The following is a 9,510-nucleotide window of genomic DNA, read 5'->3' on the forward strand; positions in this document are numbered from 1 at the left end:
TGTTTGGCTCTGTTTTCATGGGTGAGTTTTGATTCCATGGCTACCTGGTGTGTACACAGCTTGTGTTCGAAGCGACCTCCAGCCCTCAGCAAGTATGTGTGAAGTCCACAGAGACAAAAATATATTATCAAAAGAGAAATGACCCTAATCCACTTAGAGGCCTGTGCAGAAATTCTTCAGCATTAGAATATTGTTTAACTAAACAACAGAAAACAGTCTCAAGGATTTCCACGTGCAGAGGCCCTAACTATGCTTTGCACTGCTAGAATGGGGCTTCACTGTTTGCAGAAGACCTGGTCTTCTGCTGCGCCTGGATTCTGCTAGATGAAGGGGAATTCTAAAGCGAGTGGTTGCTCCTGGTGTAGTTGAGAAGAGCTGTGCTGTCATGTCCCCAAAAGAGCTCTTTGCTAGCCAGGGCTTGAGGAATGGTTGGAACTGACTTGTTTAGGTATTTGTCTCTCAGGTCTTCTGCCTACTCCATGGGAGTCTTCAGGTGGTTTTGTATGCAAGACTTGAACCTGGCTTAGGGCTTAGCTTAGAATGTTGGACTTCATTTAGCTACCCCTGGGGAGAGGGGGGCGCTCCAGACATTTTTTTTTTTTTTAATTAACATGGGAGCATCACAATCCTGTTCATGACACTTTAAGTTGTCTTTTGATTTGGGCTGATTAATCCACTGCTAACTTTACTGTCCTCCATTGTTTACACATGCCTGTCTGGTGTTGAAAGTGGTGAGTGTACAGCTTTAACAACTTCCTGCCTTATCCAAAACCTACTTAGGAAGGAAATTTCCTCTGCACATTTTCCCAGCTTTAAAAATCTGAAGGCGTGCAAAATAGCAAATATTTTAAGTGCTTGGGTGAAAGTCAAAGACCTGCCTGAGCCTAACAACCTCCTGGGCTTAGGTGGTTAAAGCACGCCAGTTCCTATAGCCAGTGGCGCACAAGGGAGAGATGTGGCTGGCCTAATATTCAACTATTGTTGATTTCCCCAGCTCATATGACCAAGTACCCATTTAATTGCCTGGGGGTGGCTGTTAGCACAAGTCTGGAACACAGCTTACATTTGCAGCTCTGCTTCCATGGCTTGATGTCCTAACTGCTTCTGCAATTATGCATGACATGTGCTGCTGGAAAGGAAATTTTTTTTTTTTTTACTTTGAAGAACAAGAATGCACAAGACCAAGTGATTACCTGACATTTCTAGTAGCATTTGGTGCAACCACATAGTCACCTCAACTTGTGGTAAGCTTGGTGTTCCACGTATACAGTCATTTAAATAACTTTGTTTTACTAAAGATGAAAAGTCCCAGTGAAGAATTGGAAAGCAAGTGAGGTCCCTAATTTTTTTACAGGACTACAGTCCATTGGTCACATTGCCTTGAATAAATGCCACCCTGTGGGTACAACAGAATTCCAAAATATTTTTAATCTTTGATTATAGATCATGTCATTGATCTAGATTCCAAATAAGAGCTTGTACAGAGTCTGTTTTCCTCATTTAACTGTCTGAACAACAGCTTAAATATTGCTTTTTTTAAAGGTTTTTTCTAACTTAAGTATAAATATTATATTATTATGCACATAAATTATAAATATTAACATCACAGAACTCTGCAATGTAACTAATTATATCTCTTTTTCAACTGGCAACAGGCAAAGAAGTGATAGGAAGGTAACTTAGGGCTCACAGACAGGGTTTACAAACCTTAATAGCAGAAATAATTTAATGAATCTTAACTCATTAAAACACTGAGTTTCTGGATTTAATATGCCCCTGGAGCATTTCATGAGCTGAATGTTAGACTTGTGCTTACACATGAAACCTGGAATGTGAGATTAGCCAGTCTTCCTAATCCAGGCTACAAAGGTATAAGTGGAAAGAATGAATTGGATATGTTAGTTCAGGGGTAGCCAACCCCCGGCATGTGTGCCAAGCTTGTGGTATGTGAAGGCATTTTGCTTGGCACATGCACCTCAGGGCAGATGGTGGGGAAGTGGGTAGGGCTGGGCTGCCACAACAAAGATCGGGCCCTGTGCGGCTCCCCAATACCCACCCCTGGAATGCCAACATTTTACAAGTTGAGACTGTGGGTGTTTTGGGTGCTCTGCCCAAAATACTGCCAACCCTTGTGTTAGCTCTTGTTCAGCTTTATTCAATAACACAGCTGAGGAAAACTCAGCTGATTCCATTTAAACCATTCTTTTATCATAGATTCATTCACAGAGTTCCAACCAGAAGGCACTCTTTGATAATCTAGTTTGATCTCCAGATAACCCCAACCATTGCATTTCACCATATTACCCTTGCTTTAAGCCTAATCACTTAAATTTTGGCTAAAGTATTGTCCAGACTAAAGACACCTCCCCATAAGATATGAAAACCGCAGGAGATGGAGCATGCACACCTATCCTTTATAGCTTGTCCGAACGGTTAATCACCTTCCTTTGTAAACATTAGTGCTTTCTTTAAGATTTAAATTTGACAATGTCATTGGTCAGCTTCAGACTCCTGATGATTCTTGGTTTTTGTTATACCTTTATCTGAGTTTAGAAGATTTTTTTGTTGTACCTGCTGTTTCTGCCCCCTGTGAATTTATTGGTGTTAGAATCAATTTGCCTTTCAGTCTTTGATTAACTAGACTGATTGAGCCTCTTTTTAAGCCTGTTACTGTTAGGCTTAATTCTAGCCCTCATAAATTTTGTAGCTCTTTCCTGCATCCCTTCTAATTTTCCAGATCTAACACGCGGTGGACCCCAGCCCTGTATGTGATGTTTCAGGATATGTCTAACCAGTACTGTATGAAGGAGCCAAATTACATCCCTGTTTCTATTCACTGCTCTGCTCTTCACGCATCCAAGGATTTCATTAGCCATTTTGGCCATGGCATTTGCAGGAAGACCTCATGTTGAGTTGCCTTCCCTGTGTGACTCCTAAATTATCTTTAGTCAGAATACAGTCCCCAACCCTGTAGGCATGGCTTGCTAGATTTTATCATTTTGCATTGAGCTGGTCTTGAATGTTCTGTATGGCTACTCCATCTACATTGCTGGATATCATTCTACCAATGCATTATCCGTATTTTTGTCAATAGTGACTTTATATTGGTTTCCAGATTATTCATGAACATACCAGGCCTCAGGCCTAGTATAAATTCCTATGTAATCCTGCTTAGAAGTCCAATATATAACAATGGATCCCATTAACTTTTGAGACCTGTCAGTTACTAATCCATTTAACAAATAAGTTATTGATATGGGATAGTGGCAATTTTTAATCAATATTATGCAATGCTAAGTATTACATGTGTGTTTTTAGGATGCAAGCAGATGGTCAGTTTACATTGATGTAATCTGTCTTTATACTGATGCAAATATGCAGTGGGCACACAGTGGATATCCAGGTATCAAAAAAAATTAAAAAAAAACAAAATAAGCAGGGCAGGGCACAATCCAGGACTGTGCCCTGAGGCAACTGGAGGCTTGGGTCCTCCAGAGATGCTCTGGTAGGTGGCCAGAGCATTTCTATGGCTGCCTCTTGCCCCAGTGCTGAAGCACGCTGCCTCCATGTGCGTGGCAGCCTGGAGCAGTGCAGCCTGCATGGACCCTGGCTCTGTACAAAGTAAGTGAGGGACTGGGGGTTGCAGGGGGGGACTAGAGCAGGGGGGCGCAGCCCAGCTCAGGGTCCTCCTGGCAAAGCCCCCTGTGGTGTGGGGCAGCACGACTCAGCCCCGGCTGCCTGGCACCCAGCGCTGCTTGTGGCAAATTGTGCGGGCCTGGCTTGGCACGGCACCATGTACCTTTGGGCAACTCCAGGCCACTCAGGCTGTCATCCAGGGCCCTGCACCTCTTGCGGGGACCGCCTGTTATGCCGGGCCAGGTCCTGTGTGCACAGAACTGGCCTGGGTGGGGCCCATGCACACAGGACCCAGTCTGGCGCGACAGGTCCCTGTGAGCGGCACAGGGCCCTGGGTGACAGCCTGAGCTGCCCGAAGGTACACGCTGCAGCGCCGTGCCAGGCTGTGCCCACACAATTTGCCACAAGCAGCACCAGGTGCCAGGCGACCAGTGCCGAGCCCTCCTGAGCAGCCCCTCCCCACACAGTTCCTCCACATCCACAATCCCGCTGCACCTACCCACACACCCACCCACATCCCCCCCGCCCATCTCACACACTCATAGTGTTCAACTGCCAGACAGTGTGAGACCTGCTGGCAGGAACTGTGGCTGCAGGGGCAGCTGTCCCCACATCCTAGTTAGCGAAGGGGTCGGGGGAGCTCTAATAATTGTTCTATGATAAGAAAACCAAAAGAAACATCAACACATTTAGATATTTAGAATGTATTTTTTTATGACGCTAGAGGCACTGGTAGGTTTCGAAATCACTTTAGAATTGTAAATATATCAATAAAACATTGCCCAACTGATCTCTCTCTCTCTCACACACATACACATAGTGGTTTTTTGTTTTAATTGCTCTCGCAGGTGGCAGCAGGTCAGAGCCAGACTGCTGCAGTAGGTAGAGGGTGCAGGGAACTCTCTGTTAGGGCTGCTGTAGCAGTCCACCTGGCACGAGGGGCTAGTGTTCCCAGATACCAATTGGCTGGGCCCCAGATGCTTTTGAGAGCAAGCAGCCCTGAGCTGCTCCCAGGGCAGCTTTTTTATACTGCTGGGGCCAGCACATGTGCTGGCCCCAGGCTGTAGCTCCCCTTGGCTGCAGATCCAGGAGAAGTTGGGCAGGGTTATTTTGCCCCAAGTGGCACAACTTGCCCCACCAAAGTGCATGTCCGGGCACGTGTGCTGAGACAAAAATCCCCAGTTCAAATTTGTGCTTGTCCTAGTTGAGCTGCTGCAAGCGCACGTGCCTGCACGTGTGGACGCACCCGCAATGTCCAGCTCTACACTGGGAAAAGTTGCTCTGTTCTGAGGGAAAGCTGTCCCTCAAAGGCAGAACTGCTAGTGTATCTGGAGCTGTAGTCACTTCCCTCAGTAGCCATTTGTTCAACAGAAACTAGCTATACACCAAGTCTCCCATCACCTAACAATAAAGCATCGTAATAGTTTCTACTGCAAATGGCTATTATTGCTCATCTGTCTAGTCCAGATACAAGTGTAAGTTATACCCATGGTAACGTGTTGTATCTATAGCCAGAGCTGACTTGAGCAGGGTGCAGGGCCTGGGGCAAATCAGTCCATGCAGGGCCCCGACCCTGCTCCGATCCCATGTGCCCTGGCCCTGAAGAAGCTGCTGCCACCAGCAGCAGCGGTGGCATTGGGGGGAGGAGGGGGGTGTAGTGTGTGGCTGGACACAGCCACTGCTCCGCCCTGCTCCGTGGGGCCAGGGCAGTTTCCCTGATTCACCCCCCCCCCCCAGGGTTGGCCCTGTCTATAGCTTTAGCTTTATCAACAGCTCATAAACTCAAAGAATGAAATGAGCCTGGTCAAACAAACCTATTTTCCGCAAAGCTATGTTGGTTATTATTAATCATATTTGTGGGGGTTTTTTTAATTCTTTATTAATAGACTTCAGTTAGCTTTTCCATTACCACAGTTTCTCACATACAACATACACTTTTCCCCCCAAAAAGTCAGTCCCTAACATCCCCCCCTAAAAAGAGGGGGGGATGTACATATTAAGTGGCGAAGCTATTTTCTTTGCTGGAAAAGAAGCACGCCTGAAGACACCGCATGCCACGGCTGCTCTCTGTCTGGCTCACCAAGCTGAAGGGTCAGAGTCCTGTGTTGCCCCTCTCACAACTGTAACTATTGGCTGAGCACTGTAGCTTGTGCTGCTAGCATCTCAAGGCTTGTGATGTGGAAACACTTTCTTTACAGGAACTCCTGTACACAACTACTTTCAAAAACGAACTAACAGTCTTGCTAGTGACCTTGCAAGGGGCCAGGGCCTAACCCTGCATGACACAGGGTAAATCTGCCCCCAAACAGGAAGTTCCTGCTGCCTCGTGGCAAACTTCCTGGGCACTGTCTCAGTTCTCCATGCCTGGAAAAATCTATTTCTACGTACTAGCCTGTAACTTCGTTCACCATGATACAAAGGCACTAAGTTTATTCTTCAGGGAACTTGCATATTCCAGTTAGCAGCCAGACAGTCGGTTGCAGACATGGTCCATGTTTTATTTGGGGCACACTAAATGTGAGAAAATTCAATATTTTGGCTGGGATTGATGTTAGGCTAGCGGGCCTCTAATAATATCAGGGTCATGCTACTTGCCTTGGAGTATTAGCCCAATATTCGGATTCTTCTACTATTCTAGAATGTTCTCAGTCTTTCAAGATCTATTAAAAATGGTCTGGGCAGGTAAAAGGTCTCTGGCTGCTCTTCAGCAGCCCTCTCAGGGGCAAGTTTGCAGAGTCAAAAATGTTTGCCCCTTGCAGATGTTTAACGTTGGTTACTAATGGACTGGAAAATATTTTTTTGCCCTACTTGTTTCAAATACAACACCAAGATATTTATTGGATACTTCTGCCTTTCCTGCATTATTAATTTTATGATCTTCATTGACCTAGAGAATGGCTAGGGTTGTGTTTATTATTCTAAATAAACGTATTGCCCTTAAAAAAAAATCAGTGTCTGGCAGGGTTGATTTCAGCTGCTCTTGCCAATTTTTTTTCCTGTGCTTTACAGCTTCTAATTTATGTTGACTGCTATCTAGTTTGCTTTTTATATTTCTCATTTATTAAGTAATACTTTTTTTTTTACATTTCTTGTTGCCTTTACTAGTGACCCAGAAAGAGCTCTCATACAAGGCTGTTAGACTTCTTGATTGTGGAATTGACCTTTGGCCTTAATAGGGCTTTGGCCTTATAACTTTTAAACTCCCAACTTCATTCCCATTTATTCTGATTTTTTTTTCTTCCTATTCAAATTCATCACTTCCTTCAGCTTTGGGAAATTTAGCTCTCTAAAGCACCATGCATACATGCGCGCACACATACTATTACTGCCTGACATTATCTGTTTGGTCTGAATTAAATTGGGTCATTGTTATTGGTTCAGAAACAACCACCAGCTTCCAGTACAGTTTCTCCCGCATAATTAAGTCCAGACTAGAGTTCCTTCCCAGTGGGGCCATTTTCTTTGGGGCTAGAAAATTATCTATAATTCCCATGAGCTCTAGTCTTAGTAAGCATCTGTCTGTCTCAGGAGCCAATAGAATTATGCTGAGTGAGACATCAGCTCGCTGAACATAATTATTGCTTGAAAGACAAAGCAAAGCTGGAGTGACCTCTCCAGGATGCAAAAGCCTGAGCAGTGCACGTGGAGGTACTGAGCTGCCCACGCACCAGTGTCCCCCTCTCGGCCTTGCTGGTTTAATCCAGAGAAAAGGCAGGTGCCAGTACATTTGGAACCAGGCTGGCTGTAGGAGCTGCCAGAGAGATCTTCCATGTGTACAAAATGCATAAAACATGAAGAAAACCGAACACCGAATACCTGCTTACCTAGTAAACAAAGTCCATTCTGTGCACTGAATGATGAAGGGGTAATACAGAACAACAGCAGATGAGCATGCAATGAAAGAGCCCATTCACCTGCATACATACAAGGGGGCTGCATAGAGATTGCACAGGCAGCTGGAATTCTACTATTTTCCAGTTTTCCAAGATTGACTTTTGGACTGCATCTAGTACACACATTTCATATTCTCAGATACTGCTTTATCTGCAAATCACAATATTAGCCAAATTAGGACAGGCATTCACAGAAAACAGCAAAAAGCAAGTCCTTGGTACACAAGATGAGCCTCCCACCAATATTTTGCCACATTGGCATGTCCTTCTCTCCATCTCTATTCCTATAGGACACTGAATTTTTTTGAGTTTCTGGGGGGCTGTGCACTAAAAACTCTGTTGTGGTATGTTAATTAATTCTTTGTGGCTGTGGCATGCAGGAGAAACTGCAGTAGCTGTTCCCCGGGATCACTTCAGACCAAATGTCTCTTAAGTGGTTGTCTGCAACCTGCTTCCTTCTCATCCTGTGTTCTGGTGGGACCCATTACCTCTATCTTACAGCTGGCGAAGTGAAGAATAAAGAAATTAAAGTCAAATGCATCCATGCATTTTGAATTCCCAATCTGAGGCACCCAAGACCTGATTTTTCAGAGAACTAAGCATTATACAGCACTTTATTTATTCCAGCATAACTTAAATTGCTTTCAGTTGTAGCTGAGAGAGCTCAGAACTCCTGCAAATCAGATGGCATGGTATCAAATCAAGAATCCAGAAAATAAGGAACACGGAGTTAGTGATCACCTGTGAAAAGTTTGGCTCAAGTGATTTGCTGAGCATCTCCTGAGAACCCTGTAACTACCTTGCTTTCAACTCATTGCCTGAGCAAAGGAGCTAGCAGTAGTGTTTCACACAATGCACACAAGTGGGGACTGGAGTGGAAGGGCAGCCCCATGTTCTTGTCAAGAGGCTTAATCTACTTTCTGGTGTTAGAAATCATGGCCTATCTCTGAAATAGCATCCACAAAAACCACATTATTAAAGAGTTAACCACATTTCACCTTCTCTTTTTCAGTTTAAAAGTTCCAGCCCGCAAAAATAATTGGCCTTGGGGTTTTGCCTTTTTTCCACAAAGTAAACACGATTCCCCCCCACCTTGGTATTAAGCACATATTAAAGGCAACCATTGATTCTCTGGACTATGGTGCCAGTACAAGAGGTCCAGTCAGGTGCTTGATGAATCCACCTGTGGCTGACACTCTGCAGCCCCAGAAACTGGCACAAGAAGCAGCACAAGTTTGTGCCCATCTTAGCCTGAGCAACTGCTGCCAAGCAGCTCAGGGCTGGGTGATCCACACTTGGGTTTTATCTACCTCCGACATTAGCATCCACCACATGCTGTTTCCTACAGGGAAACCCCCGTTGCTTGCCCACCACGTCTTGTTCTTAAAAGATGTGGGAAGCTCCTGTATGACCTGGACTTATTGTGGGGTGCTCCGGATGGGCTTTTTGGAGGCTTCACATCCCCTACATCTCTTCCAAGCACCAACCTGTTGGTCTCACATTGTGTGGTAGATAGTCTGGACTCCTCTGCGGTCCAGTGTACCATCTCACCGTCTCACCCTGTTTGAGCCAGCCACTTATGTCAGGCAAGTTGACTGACCTGTGTGGCAGCTGTCGGTCCACTAGGGACTGGCCGAGATTATTTTGTGCTCACACCCTGCCTAGGAGACTTGAGCAATCTGGATGAGTGGTCTCACTCTCTGATACTGCCCTGTTGTCTGGACAGGCCTTCCAAGCTGACCTTACTATGTGCCTCTGCCTCAGAGTCCCCGAGAGCTCCTGGCTTCGTGGCTCTGGTCAAGGCAGCTACAATACATGGCACTGGCTTAAGGCCCCAAGAGAAATTAACAAAATTTAAACATATAAAGCAGGGAGGGAATGTCCTTCCTCCCACTCACACGTGCCCGTCAGGTGCTGGGCTGTCAGATCCTCAGCCCTCCTCGCTTCCTTGCTCCAAGAGGTTGTCTCTCGGAGAGGCTGT

Source organism: Alligator sinensis, unplaced genomic scaffold, assembly GCF_000455745.1.
Source record: "Alligator sinensis unplaced genomic scaffold, ASM45574v1 scaffold360_3, whole genome shotgun sequence".
NCBI classification, from domain to species: domain Eukaryota; kingdom Metazoa; phylum Chordata; order Crocodylia; family Alligatoridae; genus Alligator; species Alligator sinensis.